This window comes from Gavia stellata, chromosome 4 (assembly GCF_030936135.1).
Source record: "Gavia stellata isolate bGavSte3 chromosome 4, bGavSte3.hap2, whole genome shotgun sequence".
NCBI classification, from domain to species: Eukaryota; Metazoa; Chordata; class Aves; order Gaviiformes; family Gaviidae; genus Gavia; species Gavia stellata.
In genome coordinates, this window is record NC_082597.1 from 13,138,040 (window position 1) to 13,161,987 (window position 23,948).

Here is a 23,948-nt window from a genome sequence, read left to right on the forward strand (position 1 = left end):
TTTTTTAAGCAAAGAATGACTCACAGTATCTTTTACTAGGTCCACTTCTGAAATACTTATGCACTTAATACACTTTGCATAGTTTTAAATTGGCTACCTCAAATCCACCCTAAAATGGCATTGTTCATAGGCAAGTGAAGACCTTTGCAACTGATAGCAAACCAAATAAAATTAGATCAAATAAGGAAGAGCATGGTTAATACTCTGAAGAAAATTGACTCACTACCGATCACCTCCTCTCGAAAACAGTGTAACTGAGCAAGAGAGGTTTCTCAGAAAAGCAATATAAATGATCAGGGGCTTTTAGGAAGAAATTCTCATATAAAAGAAGTGTGAAAAAGGCTGAGATGATTGAATTTTTTAGAAAGGGAATTAATAATAAATATATGTTGGAATCAAAGACCTAATAATATGAAAAATTATGTATTGATCTTCAGAATATTTAATCATAATTAGTTTCAACATTTTTAAAAGGCTGTGAAGATGTACACCTCAAGGCTTATACTAATCTCTACTGTTAGAAATAGGTATCGATCAAATGTAGAGAGTAGATTACTGCACATATGTATGATATGGGATTCTTGCACCTTTTTCTGAACCATCAGTTACTGTTAGGAGCAAGATACAGAGCCAACTAGAAATTTTTATAGAAACAGCCTTGAATTTCCTTCTGTTTTTAATAAGCTCAGATCAACCAGTGGCTCACTGCTGTGTGCAAACCAAAACTATCAATCTGTGAGCAGTTTTCGGTATCTACAGTTTTGCATCCCCTGTTCATAAAAATAAATCTGTTCAATTGGATAATTTTAGTTTCAGTCTTCCTGGTTCATCTCCAAAGAATTCATCTTGCTGTCCTGGAGCTTTACAATTCCAAAGGATCCCCTTAGAAATGAGCTGATTTTTTTATTGAGTAACTCAGTACAATCCACTTGAAATGTAGCAGTGGCCATGAGTATTTTGAAGACTTTATTACTCTTGATGTTAAGTTCTTCAGCAGTGGGATCACTGGGTATTTTGTCTTTGCGTTGTGAAATGACTCATGTGCGTTGTATTTTAGTAGGAAATAATATTAGTGTATTGTTGTTCTCTAGTAAAAAAAAGAAAAATGAAACTCTCAAATTCTTGCATTTTGCAGTTGCCATTTCACCCTTGCTCACATGCTGGGTACTACATTGCAAAAGCAGGTAAACAGCAAAGGTCCATCTATCGTCTACTTGACAGGCCGGGACAGAAAACTGGCTTTTGAGGCTCCCTACTCTTGGAGACTTATAGTTGTTTGATCGTGACTACCTGCAGTTGTTTCTGAACTGCATTAGCTCCCCACTATGTCAGGGGAAACAGAGACGGGCAATTCCAAATGGAAATTCAGATCTTACTGATTTGCCTGATGAAGTTGCCTATTTCTTTTGTTGACTGTAGAGGCAGTTTACGGTAATTACGGTGTGATTAGGTTCACCTAATTTTAGATATCTGCAGGCATTTGTAGAGTGCAGTTAGTGTGGCATATACTAAACAGCTGCTTTAGGATGAGATGAATCATGTCTAAAAATGCTCATTTCTCCCTGTTTACTGTAAGGGAAGTCTGTATAACTACCTCATAAGTAAATGTCTCTGTTTTCTGTGTAGGAGAATAATTAGGCCAACAGCAATTCTGTGATGAGGGACTTATTCTAAATTCCTACCGTAAGGGCTGCTCCACTTGGCCTAAACAATTAAGATCCACTCGCTAAAAAGAAAGAACATTAATGAATGTTAACATAAAAAAGAAGAAGAACGTGGTTGTCGTAGTTAATTAGCCATACCACTGAGGAACACGAGTTCTGGTTTCAGGAAATGCTGAACGAAAAGGTATAACAAGGACTGGAAGCCAGAACTACCATCACAGATAAATGCCCTAAAATGAAACCTTGTGCTGAATCTGTCTTTTACCCAGCAAATATTTATGCAAAATGAAAAGCAGGAATGATTTAAAGTTGCCTGCAACCCCTCCTAGAATACCCTACAGATTTGTGCTTGGCATACCGTGTTAGTTGGGCTGAACCTGGTTGTGTTTGAATCACCTTCTGCAGAAGAAAGATTTGAACACAGGTCTCCTAACACATTTCTGAGCACATTTCTTAAAAGCTGAAAGGCAGAGAAGTACCACTGGAATGACAAACACCATTTTCTTCAGCCATGTTTTGAAGGAGAGTATTCATTTCTGCATGGCTTCTGAAAGACAGGGCTCATGCACATAACTGCAAAGGTTGGACCAGGTGCCTCTGTGCCTGGACGAGGTTCCGGTACGTTACGTGTACAGGTTGGAGTTTGAGGCTTTCTATTCCTTACCTTGTGTACTTCCACCTGCAGCGTATCTGTTGCAAATCCCTTTTTTTTGTGGCATCCAACTCTTCTCAGCATTGTCCATACCATCAGCCTCAGTCGGTACTGTGGATTCTAAGTGGGAAAAGGGAAAAATCTGTGTGTTCCTTTATTCTTTTAGTGCTGAATCACACCAAACTCTTCCAGCCTTATTCCTATATGACCAGACCTCTTGAATCACAGAGGACATACTTTCTGTCATCTTGGGGAAGCATTTCAATCTCAGCTGAAGGTCTGAAGGTTATTAAGTAAATGGAAATAGAATATACATATGTGCAAATTACTTTTTCGAGGAGCAAAAGAGAGCTCAGCATCTGCTCCTTCCTTATATTCTTTTCATTACTTAGTGTGCTGTGTGAGACCTGGTTCATCTCTCAGGGCTGTAGTCTACCCTCAAAGTAAATCAAAGAGGACACTATATCCTATAGGATAGTGCTGATGCTGTATCTTAAAAAAAAAAAAAAAAAAAACCAAAAAACCAAAAATAAACCCAGGCACTTCCAAGGCACCTTGAACAAGGTTCAATAATTTTACGGGGTTCAGTCTAGAATATGCTTGATAGTAAGACCTTACAATTATGCAGAACTTTTCATTTTGAACAATCCATATGTGCTCTGTCAACAAAGGATTAGTTCATGTGCCAGCTGAGAACAAGCAGCCAATGAGCAGTGATTGACACTACACTGTAGAGCAGGGAATGAACAGGAAACACCTAACCAAAACCAGGATTTGGCCAGACACTGGAAATAATTCCTTACTCGTTACTTCTTGCTGATTTTGGCCTTTATTTAATCTGAATGAATGGACAAATGAAGTAGCACATCAGTTTTAAATGCTGTCACTATTCTTTTTTTATTAGCCAGTTTGCTGTGTGAATGAGTGTGTTTTCATAAGCAGACATTACCATTGGATTTTTTAATGCTAATGTTTATCAAAATAAAAATGTGCATGCTATTGCCACACCAGCGTTAAATTAGATGCTTTCATTCATGGGTGGAATGAACCAAATAACAGCAAAGGAACCCACGTAGGATCACGGGTAACACTGAAGATGAAGTTATAACTATCAGATTCATCAGTAATTGAATAACGTAAATTTTAAGCTATTTTTTTTTAAATTAACAGGCTTCTTTTTTGTTAAAAATGCAGGATTGCCCTACTATTTTTTTAATTTCTTTTCAAAAGGAGTTGCAACCCATCATGCTTCAGTCTGTGAAGCATACAATTACCAATTAGTATGCAACTGTGCAATTTAGGCAGACATAAATTTGGGTAATCTTATAATATCCATGCAGTCTTTATTGCACTTTTCTTCGAAGCATCTAGATTACCTACAGTCAGGAGTTCATTGGACTAAGTGGACCCCAAAAGCAACCCCATTTATTGATTTCTGAAAGGAACTCTACAGTTTTTTTTATTTCTGTTGAGTATGAGCTGTGATAATATATACACAATAAGAAAAAACACCGTTCCTTAGAGTGCCTTGGTGAAGCTACTATATAGATTCTATTTAGCCTCCATACAAAAAATAAAAAAAAAGAAATGGGTTCTGTCTAGAAGCATTTTTTTGTCTAGAGGCATTTGTAATTTGTGATCATTTTCTGTTTTTATCAGAAATAATTTTAATTATGTGCATTAAAAAATAAACTAAAAAGGTGTGGAGGTGTGGGGAAATGATTGTGTTTCTTACTGGGGATGCTCATTATGGATAGTTTGTAACATCTGAATGTATAAACTTCTTTAATTCTTGTTAAATTGGTCATGAGCTGTGTTTTGTCCTAAGAGAGCATCGTTGCCAGTGTCCTGTGAAATGGCTGAGGGCCAAGCCAGACCCACAGGTAGCTCTCAGCAGAGGAGCTGAATGGTGTGTCTCAATGCTTCAAGCTGCTCATGTGGGAAAGTTGCACACCCACCTCTCTGGGCACAGGTGGGTCTGCAAGGGCTTTTCTGCCCTCAGCATGAGGCTTCCTGACTTTGACACACAACCTCAGCACCCAGCACATGCGGGGCTTTATCCTCCTGAAGCTCAAGCATCTCACTGCGTGACAGAGCACAGAAAAATAGGTCTTCATTAGTTGGCACTAATTTCAGGCTGCACAGATCTTCGTAACCATAGTTTACAACGAACCATCACTGAACCATCATATTTTGCTAGCGAGTGTTATGAAGCTGTACAGAAAAAAGGCAATTTTTCTTACTGCTTTGGGACCTATTAAGGCAAACATTTTAGCATTCATAACACAGACCATATAACTTACTGAGGCATACTGAAAGACACCATTGGCTGTCCAGTGGGTTTTAACTATGTTAAGCTTGATTGCCTTCTGGAAAAGTACTTTGTGAGAGTTCCTCTCTGCACTGAAGAAAAATGAATCTTTTTCATACTAAACATATTTTATTCCAATGGAAATTTAGAAAATATGAAGCTGATTAAACTTAGCTCTAATTAATAGTATATGTATAGTTAAGACCTGAACATGTACTGTGTGCAACTATTTATTTTTTCTGTCTAAAGAACAATGACAAAATGCTGGGCTGTGACTCAGATTAGAGGACACATGAGTCAACAGCATGCCACAAGAATATCTGGTTGTCAAATCAATTTTATCATTTGTGTTAGCAGGCTTGTTAAAATACAAATAATTATTTCACATTGGACTTTAGAGAATTAGGTCAAAACTGTATTTACAAAACAGAGAAAAAATGAGCTGTCATTCTATTTTATTAGAACATTAGTTCCCACAGTAGTGTTATGGTCTTACCTGAACTTCTGTCTTGGTGAGAATTGTACACACCACTGTTTTCTAAATTAATCTATGAGTAAAGAAGAAATTACCATATTCTTAGGCAAACAAGTAGCTTAAGAACAGGTATAATGTGGAAAGTATAAATATTCTTATCTGGAATCATAAGAGTTTATTCATGTACATAAATACACAAACATCTCTCAGCTTGGGTGGACCCATTGCTAGCAGAAATATATCTGTACTGGTGCTCGAACATTTCAAAGTGAGTATATTTTTTTTCCTAGGGGAAGTATGCCTCTCTAAAATGTCTCCTGGAACTTCAGAATAGCTCAGATATGTTCATACAAGATGTTGCTGTTCTTATGGTTCTGGAAACCAAGCCAATAAATTAAAAACAAAAGCAAACAAAACCAAAGCCCAACAACAAACAGACAGAGAATTATTAAAATAGACCAAACACACCATTTTGCACTGGAACAACTGTAATTGGTGGCATGTGGAATAACTGTTACTTCACCATTTAAATGAGGTTCTTCCCAGTATAGATCCAGATGGAAACCCAGTTTGTTTCTAGGAAGACAGCAAAGAGCTCTTCCTGTGGGTCAAGCCTCTTCTTGCATAATTTTTCCTTTTCTGTTATAGGCTTTGTGCCCATGCAGGGTGCATGGGGCAGTCAGGGAGCGGTGTGGGCCTTGGTGATGGCTGGGGAAGAAGGGGGAAATGAGTTGGTCTTTGCAACATCCAGACTGATTCCAGTTTACCTCTAATAAACAGTCTTTAGAATTGTCTCTTAAACCCATCTCAGAAGTCTTTTGACTCAGATATACAGATAAAACTGAAACCATCTTTTGAGAAAAGCTAAAGGACTGCCAGACTGTGAAAAAACTGCTTAGCCAATATCAGCTTTTTAGCTTCTCTGAGCAGCTGCTTAGATCTTCAGTAATTACACATCTCTACAAAAGACTGCAGCTTCAATGTGTTGTAAGGGGGAGTCTAAATTCAGTTCATTTACCCTCAATGGCTATTCCACAGCTGAGATACTAAGCTATCCCTTGTCTTTGTGTGTCTGTTTAATGTATAATTATGGTTTCTTAATTGCATTTTAATACAAGCTGGTTTTTCATTCTACATGCTCCCTCTAGGTACACTTTTATTCATGCACAAGATAAATGAATATTTTTATTTTAACATTTTTGCAAATAGGTCATTTTGTTGCTTTTTAGTTACAATATTTATTTTAAATGATAAAAAATTTCCTAGATCAAGCTTTCACATGTGTTTCAGCATTGTCATTAAAAATATCCAACTCAGAAGAAAAAAAATCACAAATTCCTTCTTTTAGATGGCAGCTCATCTAGTGATTAGAAATCTCAGCTTGAAAGTTATCTGCTTCTGCACAACTTACTGCTACCAAGAAAATTCATAGAAAGTTTTTTAAATCTTAAAAAATTGTTAGTCAGTCCTGACTTGATTGCTTGTGAAAATGGCTGGGAAAAAGTCATCTTCTCGAGGGCTTCATCCTGCATTGCCCAGTTATGTTACCAACTTGTGAGTATCCCACAGTACCTATCTGAGTTTTTCTTTTTGAAAGGTAGAGACCCTCAGGCAATACTCATATTTGCCAATTCTTATTACCTGCGTATGCAGCATCTGTGCAGTTCGGTTGACTTCAGTGGAATCATTTTTGATAAAGGGTGGACAAAGTGGATGTCCTGGATACAAACAGCCTGTTGTGTGAGTTCATGGCCCTTTGTGCTAGAATTCAAATGATACCTTTCCAGCTCTGCACAAATGTTTAAAAATAAAATATTGTCAGCAGAATATCTTCTGAGGAGGAGGGAGGAATCCTATCAAGTGGACCTTCCTTTTGGGAAAAATGACTGGTAGAAATTTGAGCAAGCAACAGAACTAGAAACCTTGCTTCTTCTTATTCATGATAGGATGATGGTGAGGAACGTCTGTTGGTTTGTGTTGGGAGGCAATTAGTTGTGGAACTGGAGCATTGGAATAGAATTAGCCTGTTGGTAATGTGTCGGGCACAGGGGGAGGAAGGGGAGTAGTTCATAAAGAGGTGGTTGAAGTTGAAGGACTTACAGATGCAACATGAGGTTACTGGAAATATCTCAATAGGTCTGTCTTCTTTGATTAGCAAGCTTGATTAGACTTGTTTAGAATCAGATTTATTAAAGGATTTAAGTACTTACAGGTTAAGAACAGTAGTCTTCACATTTTAGGCCCCTGATCCCAAGAGGGGAATCTGAAGACAGAGATCAACAACCAAATTTTCTCCCTGAAGTACAAGGAGGGAGAACTACTTCAAGCAGTCATTATTTTAATCTCTAAAATGTGAAAGATGAAGGAGTGTATTAGGTACACCTGAGCAAGGGATTTTTATTCTCATCTAATTTCTAGATCCAGATGTAGTTTGTTTAGGATCTCAGGCTCCTTCTGCTCAGCCATAGCCACACTGGTCGTGAACCAAAGGTATGTGTCTGAGAAATTTTCAAACCGTGAAGCAAATGCTTCCAGGCTGAGGGTGTTGCTTTGGGAATCTCAGTTGGGTTTTCTGTGTGCCTAAAGTACAACGCAGTGAAGTATGTTAAAACTTTTTTTTCAGGTTAGGCTCAAAGCACATAATATGCAGTTACAAAGCTAATAAGGAAATGTACGTGGTTTACCGTACTTCTTCGATAGCGTTAGATATAGTGTGAGATACATATGTTCTCCTTCTGGTAGCACCAGTTAGAAAAAGGAACACCAGGAAAAAGGTCAAGTGATGTTAGCATGAATCAGTGAGATGTGGAATTGATATGTTTTAGGTCCATTCACAGGAGCCTGTGTTTTATGCATGAATGCGTAGTCTCACATATTTCTGTCTGACCTGGAAATTCTTTGCAAGTAGTCACTCCTTTTTTGGCAATTTAAGGAAGGTCTTCCATTTATCAGTGTTTTGTTCTTATGCTTTAGAAATTAATATTTTTTTTAGAAGACATTCAGTTTAAGATGTTTCACGTGGTAAGTACAGGCTGAAAGGAAGGATTATAATGTAGTTAAAGCACTGGACAGCTCACGCTATGTGGCCATAAATTGTTCAAGTCCAAGGACATGGCTGTTGTGTTTGACTATTCAGAAAGTAGAAAGCAACAAACCAGCCAAGGATTTTAGTAAGCCTTCAACAAGTTATTTTCTCTGTGCTGATATGTATAGTAATCTTAATAGGTCTTCCTGGTGCAACAGACCGTTAAGTGAAGTTTATAATATTAACTTGTACTGTGTCATCTAAATCACCATACTCCTGCCAGAAGCACGCTGCAAAAATAGTTTTGCAGTAAAAGACAAAGAATGGTTGTTGAGTCATACATGGGTCACTTCAGAAACATTTCAAAAAAATGCTACTAGCTAATGGTTGCAGTGCAGAACACCTCAATTTGAAAGTCATTCTTTCTGCCAGAACTTCTGTAGAAAAATAACAGTGTTTTAAGGTTAGAAGTTAAGGAACTGGAAAGGTGACTTACTAGAACTCATACATATTTTATTTCTTTTAATATCTCACTTTCCACCCCTCCAAAACAGCTTCTAATGGATTCTCAAGTGACCCTTGAGTCTTTACTCTAGAGACAATTTTTAATACTATTTTTTGATAGGATGAAGTGCTTCCATATGTCTGCTTTATCGAATGTTCCTAATGCTCTCTGCAAAATAGCACTGCCGTTGACAGCAGTACTTTTTTGATTTCAGTTTCTTCATTTAAACCTTTTGTAAGAGTAATTCATACAGATTTAGGATCAAATTCTGATTTTGGTCACACTGCTATATATTGTGGTGTAAGCAGGTTTAACATTTCAATAGATGCCTGAAAAGAATGAATTAAAGGATCCCAGTTTCTATGTCACTTCATCACTGTTTCGTCGTAAGTCAGGTAAGGAATCAAAGTGATATTCTCATTACAACACAAGAAAAACTTTCACAGCTTATTGACTTCCCATATGGTATTCTAAAAAGAAATTTAAAATGAAGCTTGATAGATACTTTGGCAAATTTTTGGTTGATAGTTTGGCTAGGAAACTAACTGTCCCATCATGAAATCGAATTAGGAATTATGCCAAAATGCTGGGGGGAGGTGGAGGAAATGTGTTGGAAGGAGTGGTGAGGCTGTTGGTAGAAAGTTTGGTAGTGGGGAGAACAAAAACTTCCTGTGGGCAGTCTTATGAGACACTTTGGTTTCTAAATGCTAATGTCACATTTTCCTGCATTAGCCTAGGATAAAATCTTTTCTTCTTTTTCTCCTTTTTGGTCTTTCAAATCCCACTTCTCTTTGATCCTGTCTAAGGGCATGTCTACAGCCACGCAGCGTGCATTCACCCTGCATAGCGGCAGTTAGCCTAGCCCAGGCAGTGGAAGTAATGCACCACTGCCACAGCACTGTGTTGTGCCCAAGTACATCAGCCTTGCTGGGAAGCAGGACTTGCAACGGGAGCACAGCTTCGTGCTGCTGTAGCTGCATCAAGCTTTGGTCTCCTCGTGCTCCACTGTGCACGGTGGAGGTGCTGGGCGGAACGTCTCCTCTCAGTTTAAGCGTGTAAAAGTTAGGCCTGTAAATTTCAGCCTTTCCATTGGCTCTGGAAAGAAACAGGCTGTCCAAAACAGTCGTTCTCCCCTCTCAGACATCTGTTTCAGTATTGGACGATGGTACCGATCTTGCTGTATTAACTTCAGAGGGAGACCAGATGACTAGCTCAACTGGACGTCTGACTCTTAGATAGCTAAAGATGAATCATATTTGTTCCATGGTACCGTTTAATTTATCCCCAGTAATGAAAAATGGAAGATGAGTGGGGCTGCAAAAGTCATCAATCCCTCAGCTTCAGTGGTTTGGGTTGTTTTCAATTTTAATTTTCCTTTTCCAACATCTGTAGCATTAATTTCCTGACAATTCAAAATTACATCAAGGACACCTTTAAGAAATTAAAAGCTAAAAGAGAATGAAAGCAATTAGTGTATGAGAGTGAAAAGAGGATGAGGAATAAGGACCTCTGTAAGAATTACTAATAGTCCAGGTGGTACCCTGCGGCCACAGAGAGCAGCCAGGCATCGGCCATCTCTCTGCCTCTGTGGCCTGTCTGGAGTTTGTAACTTCAGAAAATTAGGCACAATTATCTTCTTTTGCATCAAAAAATATGTGCCTCCAGTTTTGTAACTGTCCTAAAGGGATTTTGAGGGGAGTCTGAAATTTATACCCTCGCAGATAATAGAGCCACACAGAGTTCTGAGTTTTTACTACAGGTGTCCCTCTGCAGTTAATACAGCGAGATGGGTACCGTCACCCAATACTGAAATAGATGTCTGAGAGGGGAGAATGACTGTTTTGGACAGCCTGTTTCTTTCCGGTGCCAACAGAGGGGCAGAAGTGAAAGATGAGAAGTATAGGAAGTGGGACAAACCCAAATGGATAACAAGTAGAATAAAAAAAAAATGATTCAGTGACATAATACCTTTTCTCTGTAACTGTCATTCCTCTGTTTTATAAATGTGGTATTTTTATTCAGGATTATGCAGTGTAAGAGCTACAATGCTGTCTTACGTTGGGAGAAAAGAGTATGGGGAGAAGCAAACTGATTGATGATAAGTGCTAACAGCCTAATACCTCTACTTTTGTACGGTTGAATCTATGAAATTGTAAAGTGATTGCCTTAAAGAAAACCAAAGATTTTATTTATGTAAGTATGGTAAAAATCCTATTGGAAGGAATCCCCAAGACTTTTCTGAGACTCATCAAAATGTTTTTAAAAGTCTTTCTATAACGATGCAACAATTTCCTTTTTGTTAAAGCGCAGCATGCTGGGGCTGAAACCTACTGATGTGAAAACACCACTGAGATATTTTGCTGCAAAGATGTTCATGTGCAAATCACAGGTTATGAAGCAGAGTAGCAGATTATCTGTGAAATTTGATCTTGCCCATTTTCTGTAGGTATGTGTAGAATTAGAATTTCCAAACACAGTAAATTTAGCAGTTGCGTGGTCCAGAATGCAGCTTCATAAACATGCTGGTTTTACAAATTGCTTTTAAATGGTGGTTTCAAATGCAGAAGCTGGTGAATGATCTTCTCAGATAGCACCTCAGCAGGAACTTATTAAACAGCCCGGGAGGTGCATACTTAAACTGATTTCATCCTATGGACGGGAGGACAGCATTATTCTAATTGACCTTCAGCACATGAAATACAAGTAGTTTTTTGACCACCTAATATACAAGGGAAAGAGAAGAAGGTTTTATTTTAAAAGCCTATGTACTTTACGGGATACTTCAGCTTTCTGGTGCATCTAACATTTTTAAGGTAGTCTTAATATCGAATAAAGAGCTATATTGGTCTTTTTATAGGCTTTTATCACTTGTTAGCTGTTCATTCTTGCAGAGAAAAGTCGTTCATACTACTGTGAGGTAAGGGAAGTTCCATTGATTTTCAGCACATCTCTTCTACCTCTAATGCACTCATCAGCAGCAGACATGGCGCCTATAACAGATCTGGCTCCTTTCCAGGAACCCCTGTTTAAACATTTGTTTTCAAAGCCCAACACCACCTACAGCACCGCAATATGTGAAATCCTATTTTTGAGAAGCCGGTTACACATTTTGCTGATGTTCTGTGTCTTTTAATGAAAATACGTTGTAAAGGAATGTTTTGTTTCAAGAAAAGCACCTTCCAAAGTAATTTTTGAAGAAAGAGATGACATTGTAATAAATGGAAGAATGTTACTGAATAATACCATTTATAATCCAATCTTAGACTGCTTTTAAAAAGAAGCCTGTAACATTTTAAAATAATTAAAGCAAGCAAGCCATATATACTGATTTCCTTCTTGAGAAGGATAAAACAGCTGCAAATGAAATTTGGTACTTCCTTTCTTAACCGCACTAGCACTGGAAACAAACAAACAAAAATTCCTGGTTGAGAAACAGGCTCAAAATGTCAAAAAGCCTCTCTCTCTCATGAGCTTTTCCTAAGGGAACGATAGTTCATATTTCTTGGAGAAAGGACCAGCCAAAATGCCTTTCTTTAAAATGCAGAAAATTATGTGCAGCAAAGAGCATTTTGTGTCGTGTCTGGTTTGGAATGTAAAATTTAACAAACCAGCCAGAAAGGATCGTGTCTCTTTATGCAGGCCAAGGCATTCTGAAAGCAGTGAGACTTCTGGATGCTGAAGGAAGGTATCTTAAAGCCTTGAGTGATGAAAACTTTTAACTGCAGTGCTTGCAAACAAGATAAAAAAACATAGCTATAGGAAAAATCTGCCTGGCTAGAGTATCATTAATTTTACATGTCCTGTTATGCCATAGGAGCAATTCAGAAAAGTGGCACTTTAGTTGACCGTGTCAGTAGTCTTTCAGATGCACGAAGACACGAGGTCCCATTGCTCCTAGAAGAGCTTGGTTATGGAAAAGGTCTTGGTTATGGAAAAGGTGCAAGTGCTGTACCATACCGATTATTATAGGCATATGCCTATAATAATATAATAGTAATGATTTAGAGTATGGTCTAAATAATTTCTATTTAGAGCAGAGAAAGCTTATTGTTACTGTAGGTTGAGAGAAACTGATTAAAAACTAAGAATTATCGTGTTGGATAATGAATGATCTGCTGTTGTGGATGCTGACATCTATATCTTCATTTTTGAGGAAGACAGATATGAAAAAGAAATTATACTTTATTTAGAAGAATCACATGTTAAGTAGAATGTCTAATATAATCTTGTTAAGCAGGGTGGTGTCCTGTCTTCTGTGGTGTGCCAAAAGGAGTTTGGAAATTTCAAGATGTATCTTGTGTTGGTTAGAATAATTTTCTCGTTATTTTGTTCTACTCATCAGCAATACATATTTTGCTCTATAAGCATAGCAGCTGTTGAACTACCTACAGAGTGCTTTGGCGGGGGGGTGGGGGAAACACCTAGCTACAATAACATTTGCCTTAGCAAAAAGAGTGATGTAAAGTACACCCCTAGAGTGTAAGAAGAATGTTAATGTTAGACAATTAAGCCTTCAGAAGCGGTGAAATGCCAGTTAAGGTTGAATGAATAGTGTTAACTCTGTCCATTGTGCACGTGTATATTCTGATATTCCTTAATGATATGATTGCTTACAGTTTATCACTTAATATTGTATGTTGTCACGTATTTTTCTTCTGTGGCCTCAGATCTGTCTCCATTATTACATATGGCTAATAATAGCAGAACTGTTAAAAATGAAAAGGAGCTGATTTTCTGTTGGCCTTCGCATTATGTGTACAATTTAAAGTGAGTAAGATTTTAAATATTTTTATACTCATTTTAAATTTGTGCAAATATCCACTAGAAAGGAAACCAAGGGGTGGGGAATCTCGGTGATCAGCACGTCCCAAAACACCTATTTTCTCATCAAATTACAAGTTTTTACTTTCCTAGATTTAAAAGATTTAAGAAGATACTTTTTCAGTAAAAACAAGAAATGTGATTCTACCATAGTATCTTTGTGCTGTAAAATACGGAGTTTGTTTTGCATCATAAACTACTTAACATTTTAGGGATATCAGTACCTATAAACTTTAGGCAAGTAGGTGAAAATTATGGAAATATATGAGTAAATGGAAACTAGATTTTTTAGAGATATTTGTGCAGAAATGTGCAAGTCCACTTTTCATAGAGTAAATAAAGTTTAATACTTCATTCTCACCTCTTGCAAACATTTTTCTCTTTGTTTTATCTTACTCCAGCTTTTCTCCTTCATTTTTATCTTGCAATGCTGAAGTTTTCTAGGCCCAGATCAGAAAAAATATATAGACGTCTACCTCCTATTTTAGTGCCTGACTTTGAAATCACAGTAAATACCTTTGTCTTTTCAAATAGCTCCTGAGAGCATATTTCTTATTGGTCACCTGTGCCATTGAACAGCGTGATTGATGGTGTTAATAAAATATTTCCTACCTTGTATTGTAACCTTTCAACATTTTTCCTTCCCTAAATAGTTGCCTTGCATCTTCTCTTTTTCTGAGTCCTGTGACTGCCTGTTGGAAAGGCATTACCATTGAAAGATTTCTTGTTCTGATATTGTAATACACTTAAATATACAGCATTCTATAGGCAGTGTAAAAAAATAGGGGGCTTTTCAGAAAAGCTAAGAGTTCATTTCAATTGGTTCCTGTAAAGAGGCATTAAACTCCCTGCAATTTCAGTGGTGTTACAGTCACGGGCACGCTGTGGCTCTTGGTGAGTCAGTGGGAAGTCCATGTACAGCTCCGCTCTCCTTTCTTTAGGCATGATGTAGACAAATCAGAAATCAGCTGCAGGGAAAAACATCCAAGAGATGTAAAAACAGAGAAATTCAGTCCCTCGGTTTGTTCAGGTCAACAATAACAGGGGGGGGGGAAAGAAAAAAAGAAAAAGAAAAAGAAAGTGATTTCATTTACAATGTACACATTTTTTTTCATGGATCAGTTCCAGGTATTTCATTGTTGCATGGGAAAAGAGATACTGTAGCCAAGGACTGGAGATGGAAGTGAGGGACATTCAAATTAAAACTAAGGCATAAATTTTTAAGATTAAGACCAATGAAACTACCAAAGATAGACGGGAGGGTCTCCATCTTTTCTCATCTTCAAGCCTGTAGACCCTTCTGGAAAGTGCTGTAGCAACATAAATTAATAGGCTTAATACAGGAGTCACTGGCTGAAATAGCATCTCCTGCAGCATGTGGGAGGTCAGACTAAATGATCTAATGGGTTTTTTGCTGACCTTGAACATCAAGCATTGATATGTGTAATCTTAAAATATAACTGCATGCCTTTGCCCATCTTTGGAGTGGTTTTTGATCTTTCCAAATCTGCAGCCATCAAATGATAGATCTGACTTGTCTCTGTGATGCTTTTAAATTCCCCACATTTGTGATGCAAAAATTCAGAAAATGCAATTTGCCTTAAAACATAAAATAGATACAAAAATAATACTGAGTCTGTCTCATGCTCATGTTTACAGACATATAAATTGCTCAGTGACATTTTTCTAACCCAGTCATTGTTTCAGTAGCCTTTGGCAGCCTGGCTACTTTGAATCTGAAACTCTGAATAAATTATTTATAATATAACCAGTATTTTTCAGTAATGTTTTTCTTGTTTGTGATGTAGTAGTTGGCTGCTGTCCCAAAATACATCCTTTTTCCCCTTGTGGTATTCTATTTTGGGCACAAATTATTACATGGATAAATCAATAAGAATAAGAATAATACAATACCTGAAAGTAGCAATAATATTGAGTATTTCTTCAGGTACTTGTTAGGGCAACAGATAACCTTTATATGTTGCCTGTAGAACAGAAGCAAAAACAAGAGGCATAGCATACGTTAGTATAGTATGAAAAGAAAGAATTTATAACAGAAGAAACCTACTTGCAATGAGAAATTAATTTTATATTATTAACAGAAAAATTTTAATTTATTAATGGGTAGTGATTTATTCCCAGCCCAAATTAATCAAATTTGAATAATGATCATAACCTGAATTCCTCTGAACTGTTACTGAAAAAGTTATAATATAATCAAAACCTGCTTTAGTCACTGCTTTCATCAAAACACTTTGTGAAATACGTTTATGCACTTTATACATTACATCTCCACAGGAGGAGATTAAATCTATGGTCATTGCACGGTTTTTTTCTTCAGAGTTCAGTGTACCAATGGCAATAAGCAAGAAAGCAAATGTGGGTGCATATGCATTAGCATTTCAGCTCAGATCAGGAATGTTCTTCTGAAGTAAATATCCCAGTGGTCCCTACTTTGTTGCATTTTAGTTCATTCTGAAGATCAGTCTTACGGGATGTGGGTTGGGTTCATTTTGGGCAAAGATAATCCAGGAAGTGACCAGCTGTGAGTGGTCACTGAGCCTGTGGAATTAGACTAGAATAAGTACTAACACCCTTAAAGCATGTACAGTCTGGATGTTAGGTCCTCAACCAGTCACTCTACCAGTCTGCTGCCATTTCACCGCACTATTTGCTAATATAGATATATCCTCTCTTTAACCATTCACAAAAGCATGCAATATTAGTTGATAATTTTTAGGAGATACTACAATGCTGGCAGTATGCTCAGATGTTAGCTTTCCTCTTGGTTTTCCTTGATGTACGGCATTCCCTTTATCATTGAAATATCTCCAATCAAAAAAGCTGTTAACTCCATACATTGACTATTCCCTTTCTGAATTAGGGCATCTGCCAGCTCTTCCTTGACAAATGGTGAGTTGTACATCTTTTATGTGTTTCTTAAGAACAAAAAACAGATCCTTTTTCCTGGTGTCTTTGGTCTTTTGCTTATTAGAAGAATGCCTGCAGACTGCAGTACAGTCGAGACTATTAAATTTTCTTTAAAATGTCTCTCCTCCATTTGTTTAATTAAAACACCAAAACTCAGATGCCTTTGTGGAATACCTCTGAATTCACCTCATGAATAAGATCATAGCTTCAGCTGAAGTCTGTCTTGAAACAGCCAGCCAGTCTTTCTGATGATTTGCTCAAAGCTTCAACCAACGTTACACATTTAGAAACTTCTTGAAATGTTTCGACGATATTCCTGGGGCAAACATGATTTGTACTTCCCTCACCTTCTCAGTTGCAGAATCACAGAATCACAGAATCACTAAGGTTGGAAAAGACCTGTAAGATCATCAAGTCCAACCATCAACTAACACCACCATGCCCACTAAACCATGTCCCACAATGCCACGTCCACACGTTCCTTGAACACCTCCAGTGATGGTGACTCCACCACTTCCCTGGGCAGCCTGTTCCAATGCTTCACCACTCTCTCGGTAAAGATTTTTTTCCTAATATCCAGCCTAAACCTCCCCTGGCGCAACCTGAGGCCATTTCCTCTAGTCCTGTCACTGGTCACTTGGGAGAAGAGACCAACACCCACCTCTCTGCAACCCCCTTTCAGGAAATTTTAGAGAGCGATGAGGTCTCCCCTCAGCCTCCTCTTCTCCAGGCTGAACAACCCCAGCTCCCTCAGCCGCTCCTCATAAGACTTGTGCTCCAGACCCTTCACCAGCTCCGTCGCCCTTCTCTGGACACGCTCCAGCACCTCAGTGTCCTTCTTGTAGTGAGGGGCCCAAAACTGAACACAGGATTCGAGGTGCGGCCTCACAAGCGCCGAGTATAGGGGACGATCACCTCCCTACTCCTGCTGGCCACACTATTTCATACAAGTCAGGATGCCATTGGCCTTCTTGGCCACCTGGGCACACTGCTGGCTCATGTTCAGTTAAAACAAGAGAGTTCCTCAGCTCTAAATATTCCCTCTCAGGAGTTCACTATTTTGATGTAGAAAGCTAGTACTGAATCTGAGTTAAACTGGCATGCTAATGCTATTGCAACTTGCTTTAGATATTTCTGCAAAAAATATTTGATCATTAACAGGGCTTTTAAATGATATTTCATTTATGATGTTCTTTAATTGCAAGCAAAAGCATTTTTTTCCCCTCAGTATTACAGAGCCTGAAAGTCTTTAGGCTGGTTGGCTTGTACTGATGTAGACACATATAGATCTTTCCTTTTTTATCAGGCATTTCCTTAGCTCTGACGTCTATTCCCTGAAACAGATATAAGGACATAGATGCATTAGATTCATGCAGATGTATAAAGACCTGTCTCATACTGGCACATGCTTGCTTGTTTGGGACATCAAGAGCTTTGGCCCTTCAGAGATTGCTTCCTCTGGGGTGGACTCAGCGTAACTGGCATGGCCGGTGCTCACTCCAGCGCTTACCACCTTATGGCAGACTTGAGCTATCACGCTAGAAAGTAAACGCAAAATGAGAGCATCAAAAAAAAAGAGAGGCAAGGTGGAAAAGGCAAGGGGAGTATGTAACAGGGGAAGAAAAAGAGTAGGAGGAAAGGCTAGAGGGAAACTGGAATTCAAGGTAGAAGGAAAGATATTGAGAATTAGGGAAAGGTTAAAGAGCAAAAGGAAGAAAAAGCAAGCAGCTCTAGACAGGGTCTATTTATACATTTCATGCCCTTAAGCAGTGAATTGGATTTTCGTGAACTGAAGTCTCGAAGATTTAAATGACTCAGGCTAACTCACCAAGCTAATTAATACTGGTGTCAATGCAAATTTTTGTGCAGGATTCTTCATGTATTAATATGCCCAACATGTTTCAGGCCAAAGCATAACTAACTCCTTATTGGAACTGCTTATTTATGAAAGGTCAATAGGTAGGACATGCTGTCTATTAGTATTGATCCCTAAGTCACATCATCTTTTCAGATATCCATGCAGTTTCTGAGAACTTCAAATAGAGTAAGTCTGATGCATTCTTTCCCTTCTTCTGTCACGTAAACTAACTTATGGTTTGGGGGATCACTTGGTAGCTCAAGGAGCCTTCAGAAAGCAACCTCAACATTCAAACTGGAAGTTCAGCACATTTTAGTCTGGAGGAACTCCTGTAACAAAAAAGCTCCTTCCTAAAGTGCAGTGAATTATATGGTTTATTTATTGCATGAAATATTCATAGAAGAGTCATTGTTTCTTCCTGTGTTACTATCCTTCTTTGTCTATCCTCCTGAACAAGAGACACTTGCAGAGTCCCTGAATATAACCCTCTGGGTGCATCTCTGTTTTCTCTGCTCTGACACCGTATACCCCGAATCTGAATGCAGACCCACCCTGCTGTAAGCATTATTTGAGCTTATTAGTATAGGATGAGTAAAAAATCCAACTTAAACACTAACAATGTTCTGCATATGAGGTCCAAGTCCATCACAGTGGCTACCAGAAGGCCTTACAGTAGTGTTTTAAAATGGGTATAGGTAAAATAAATAAAGCCGACTGCTGAAGTTCTTCTGTTTCCTTTCAGCCTTTATGTGTGTAGAAGAGAATCCATGAGATGAACAGAAGTTTTTCTTTGCCACAGCTGCATAAAGATCAAAAAATCTATTTCTTGTTTTAATTTCCTTTTTATTGCTCTCTCATAGAAACAGAAAATTTTTACTAGCTTCCTGATTTAAAAACATAAATCTCTCTATTATCTCTGCATGCTAGTTTAACACTGTCAAGCTGTAAAAACGAAAAAAAGAATAAAAAAGGCAAATTGGCTGCTGGCATTTCTTATATGGTGTAAAGCTTACTTATAGTACCTTGGGTCTGTGGTACTAGAAGAAGGAAATGGCATTGGAAAAGTACAGATCTAATGTTTTATGAGGTGCGCATCAAAATCTCAACAGAGAAAGGCAGGTGAAATTACAGACACATCCTCCTTGATAATATTCATATCTGAGGCACTTCTATGTCTTTGTACCATACGCACACCGATACTGACCTTAACGTGCACAGATAAAGATGGAAATGTGTAGCTATTAATCCACACCTCAGTGGCTTGCCAAATTCTTTATTGTCCCATGATTTTAGCCCACTAGTTTTCTCTTTTAATTAAGTAGCAACTGTGAAAATGTAATAAATTGTCTATGAAACAACTAAGCATTCTTCTGAACTCCAGCCTGTATTGATTTCAGTCCAGTAGGTCATAGCCATGGGGACAATGTGCCTGAAGGGTAAAGAAGTGAACCTAGAACTCTGTCATCTCTTTTTTGTCCCCTGTCATTACACCTTCCTGCTTCTGGGGATGCTGAGTGAGAAATTTTAGTCCAGCTGGAATCCTGTGTTTTGTTCTGTGGATCAGCAAACTGGGGTATTACAGAGGTGCAGCAGCAGTCTCTTCCCCAGAGGTTGAGGGCATCGCTTCTCTGCTGGCAAAGTGCATGATCTTGCTGGAGTACCCACCATCTGCCTGCCTAGAGCTCCTGGGAACAGAAGCATTTTATTTCTTTGTTGAAACATATTATGTAAGCACACATATTTTGCACAATGTAATTTTGCACAATGCACAGTGTCTCTTTCAGTCATTTATGTTTTCCGGCAGTGCTAATGAAATCATCACAAGGGGACACAGCTAACCAACTGAGACTGTCCCAGAATGTAACGGCTTCTTCGAGCACTGAGCAGCTGGTTCAGTGTTCAAAACCAAGTGCTGTCTTTTTTTGCTAAAGTACCATACTACACAAAAGGTACTTTTGATTGCCTAAAGACATTGGTTTATTGGCAGGGCTTAGCCACATGCAGTAATTTGAAAGTGCTTATTGAGTGACATTACAAAGACTTTCATTTTTTGATTTAAAAAATCAAACCTATTTTTGTAGCTTTTTGAGAACAAGCTAATTTGAAACTACCTTGTCTTTGTGTGCGGGGGATCTGCTATTGTTGACTGATACAGAGACATGATTTCATGCAGCCTGTGTCCCTGCCTAGAAGTGAAGAACCGTATTGTCACTGCATAGAAAGCACTGTCAGCAGTAAGTACATGGAAATAATTTTCTTGGTCATCTATAAATCTCTCTGTTGTATTTGGTGTTTAGTTATTTGTTTGCTTGTATTTTATCCTGCCAGCTTCTCTCTGAAACAAGTAGGAAGATTTTCCTTTTTGTATGTGGAAAATAGAGGGTCTGTAGGAATTGCACCCTAAGTGTGGGTGATTCAGAGGCAGAATTAGAGAGGACGTCTGCCCTGCCACACTGCAGCAGCTGGAGCACCCAGGCTCCGCTGGGCACTTTCGTTTTTCCTTTGCCTTGGCAAAATGCTTGCCAGAGACAGACTACTAAGCATAATGGCCCAAAGCTTGACCCAGAGCAATATTTTCTCTGATCTGAAATGTCCTGGTACCTGTAGCTAAGTGATTTTATGACAAATATTGCTGGATTTAATTAGCGCCATAAGTAAGGCAAAATGTCAAAGTTGTTCTAGAGACAGTCAGTAGCAAACCCGATGCACCGTGCTGCACAGGGCGATTGAGGCCTCAACAACTTCATTTTAGTTTTTTATACTGCAGTATGACTCAATCTTTTTCCCAAATTTACACTGCTTTGATTGTACTTTTACTGTACATCTTTGAAGCTTGCCTAGTGTGATGGATTGTGCCAGAAAATACTTTGAATGGCTTTTATATTAAGGTAACAGATACTATCTGTCATGCTGTTGTGCTACAATAGCTAATAAGTTTGTCACGATAAAAGATGCTTCACTGACAAATTAGTACTTTTTTCAGCCTTATATCAAAACCAAGCAAATGCCTTGGTTTATTTGTACCTTCACTTTTCTTCCCCAAACTAAAATTTATTCTTTATTGCAGTCTTTTAATTATTAGTATTAATTATTAATTAGTCTTTTAAGATTAGTAATCACTTTATAAGACTGCACAAACAAAGGATGATGAGGTTTTAGATGTCTTCAAGAAAGAAAATAGGATTACTTATGCCTTATTATGCAGTCATTTTAAACAGTAAATGCTTATTTTGTTACAGATTTTTCTAGCTATATCTAGCTTTTTTAAAAAATATTTTTAGAGTGAAATCGTGTACGATATTTCCAACTTGTTATATACTTTTTATCAGAGGGGTTTTTTTCTGACAGTAAGTACCTATGTAATATTTAAACATCCTGGATGCCTTAGAGAGAATGGACCCTCCAGACAGGGAAAGAAAACTGCTTTTTGGTGAAAGGCTCTAAGTCCCAAGCCAGTGCAAAATGAAAACCTGAATAATATATAGCTTTAGAAGTATGTCTGCTACACTTCTGAGGGGATTAACAGTGCAGTCTTTTTGTAAAGCTCTAAATATTATGTCCACTGCTAGCCTAGTTATTTCTTGATTCATTTGTTTTTAAGCCTGATAATGACCTGTTCGATTAGTACTGCAGCTTTCTTTCCAGAGAATCCCAAACACACCACAGACTTCATCTGCTCTTCTGTCTTAACTGAAATGCAGGTTTCGTAGCGTGTAGCAAGTATCACCACTTCAACACTATCCTACAAAGACTAAATAGTGCACGCACTGGTCCTGTGGCCTCGACATGCTGAGGCACTCGCCCGCACTTGGCTTAGAAAGAAGAGCGTCGCCTGCTCAGTTTCCAGCAAGACTTTCACTTTGGTTTCATGTGCTGAGAAAATTTCTGTTCAGTTACTGACTGGGCACAACCCTGGTTAACTTCTGTGATAGCTGCAAGATGGTATCACTATGGGCTTCAAGCTGAAAGGAACATCACACAGAAATGAAATAGAGCACCATGTCACTTAATTGTGTTGAGTATTGTGTTGTGGATAAAGCTGGAGGACACCTTCTCAATCTCAGGCTTATTTGCATGTTTTGTGTTGTCCTAATTTCCCATTACAGAAAAAAGGCTGTAAAGCACCTCCCATTTTAATTTTTCTCAGTGTTTTACTCTTGCTTTGACTTGATATGAATGCCAGGACACTTGATTCAGGAAAACAGGTTTTTGGGGGTTTTTTTGGGGGTGAAGGATATGCATTGAATAACATATATGCAATTCAATCTCAGAGATTAGCAATAATTTTGTGAACTCTGCTTTCAAAATTCAGTTTGTCTCTTGCAAGTTGAGTTTGCACTCAGTAAGTTTCATGAGTATTAAGTCTGCAAAATGGTGTTCTGGCATTTACGCAACAAGCTATTAGAAAGCCAGCAAGTAATGTATTATGGTAGTGATTTTTCACGTTACATTATGGGTTCAGACTGAGATGCTGCAAAGACTTTAAAAAACTGGGCTTCCATGATTCAGATACCAACCTAAATCATATTTTGTAACTATTATGAGAACTCATACAATGGTAGCCTCTGTGATCTTGCTTCCCTCATAAATTGTGTGTTACTGGGATTTTTTTACCCAGATTAATCTTTCTCTTTTTACAAAATGTCAGCACACAATTCACAGCCTATTAATATGGCAATATTATTTCCAGAAGTAAGGAAAATAAGTCTCTATCTCAAGCAATTAAAATTGTGCAGCTATGATTTAAGTAGAATACCTTTCAAATAATTCAAGTCTGGTAAAACTATGCCACTATACCGATCCAGTCTTTCATATTTTATTCAAATACATGTCAAACCTCAAAGTTCCATCGCAGTTGTCTTCCACAAAGAAGATAAAGCTAAAAGAGTATTAGAGAAAAAGAACATTTGTGTCCCTAGTAGATTAACAGTCATATCGCTGTATTCATAGAAAGAGAGTATTAAATAGAACAGTAACTTTTCCATTAAAGGCGAGGAGCAATTGCAGTCTACTTTTAAGAGGAGATGGTTTTACCCATTGCAAACCAAGGACAGGAGAATATTTGTCCACAGTAAGACAATTTTGAACATATTCTTGTAAGTTCTACTTTTGCTTGAATAATAAAACTTGTAACATTCTTACTGAAGTTCGACAATATCTCTATGTAGCTCTCAGCACAGGCTTTTAGGAGCAGGCAGCCTGGAGGGGACCACAGAGGGGAATGTAGAAGCTCTGGATGTGGAGAGCAGAGGTGGCTTTGGGTACAAGTAAGATGTGTGTGGTTGATTCCTGAGGAATACTGTCTGAACATGCTCTTCTTGCAGGTTTTCTGGGCTTTAAAGTGACTGCTGCACCAGATGACCCCAAGAGAGGTCGCAGGGTTTCAGTGTTAGGTGACTCACCCTCACTGCACAGAGACTTAAACTGACGCAGTGAGGCATAATTTGTACCCAGCCAGAATGAATGAGCCCCACATTATCACCATTATTATGTATCAGAGATTAATGCTGTGTTTGAGCTTTTCCTGAGAAGTCAATTTGTGTGTTCTTTTTCTAATGAGCATGTCAGTAAGTAGCACACAGAGAGAAGCATGGGGTTTTTTTTCCAAGTATATACATGAAAAAATATTCTGCTATAGTTTGATTAAAAAATAAAATTCTTACATCTTTATGACTTTATTTTCCCCCTTGGTTAACATATCTGTTG

At 38.1% G+C, this 23,948-nt stretch overlaps 1 protein-coding gene across 1 annotated transcript in view; it reads left to right on the forward strand.

Moving 5' to 3' along the window:
- Nucleotides 1-23,948, forward strand: part of MAGI2 (membrane associated guanylate kinase, WW and PDZ domain containing 2) — a 765,547-nt gene that overhangs the window by 209,749 nt on the left and 531,850 nt on the right. The gene's annotated exons all lie outside the window — the stretch shown is intronic.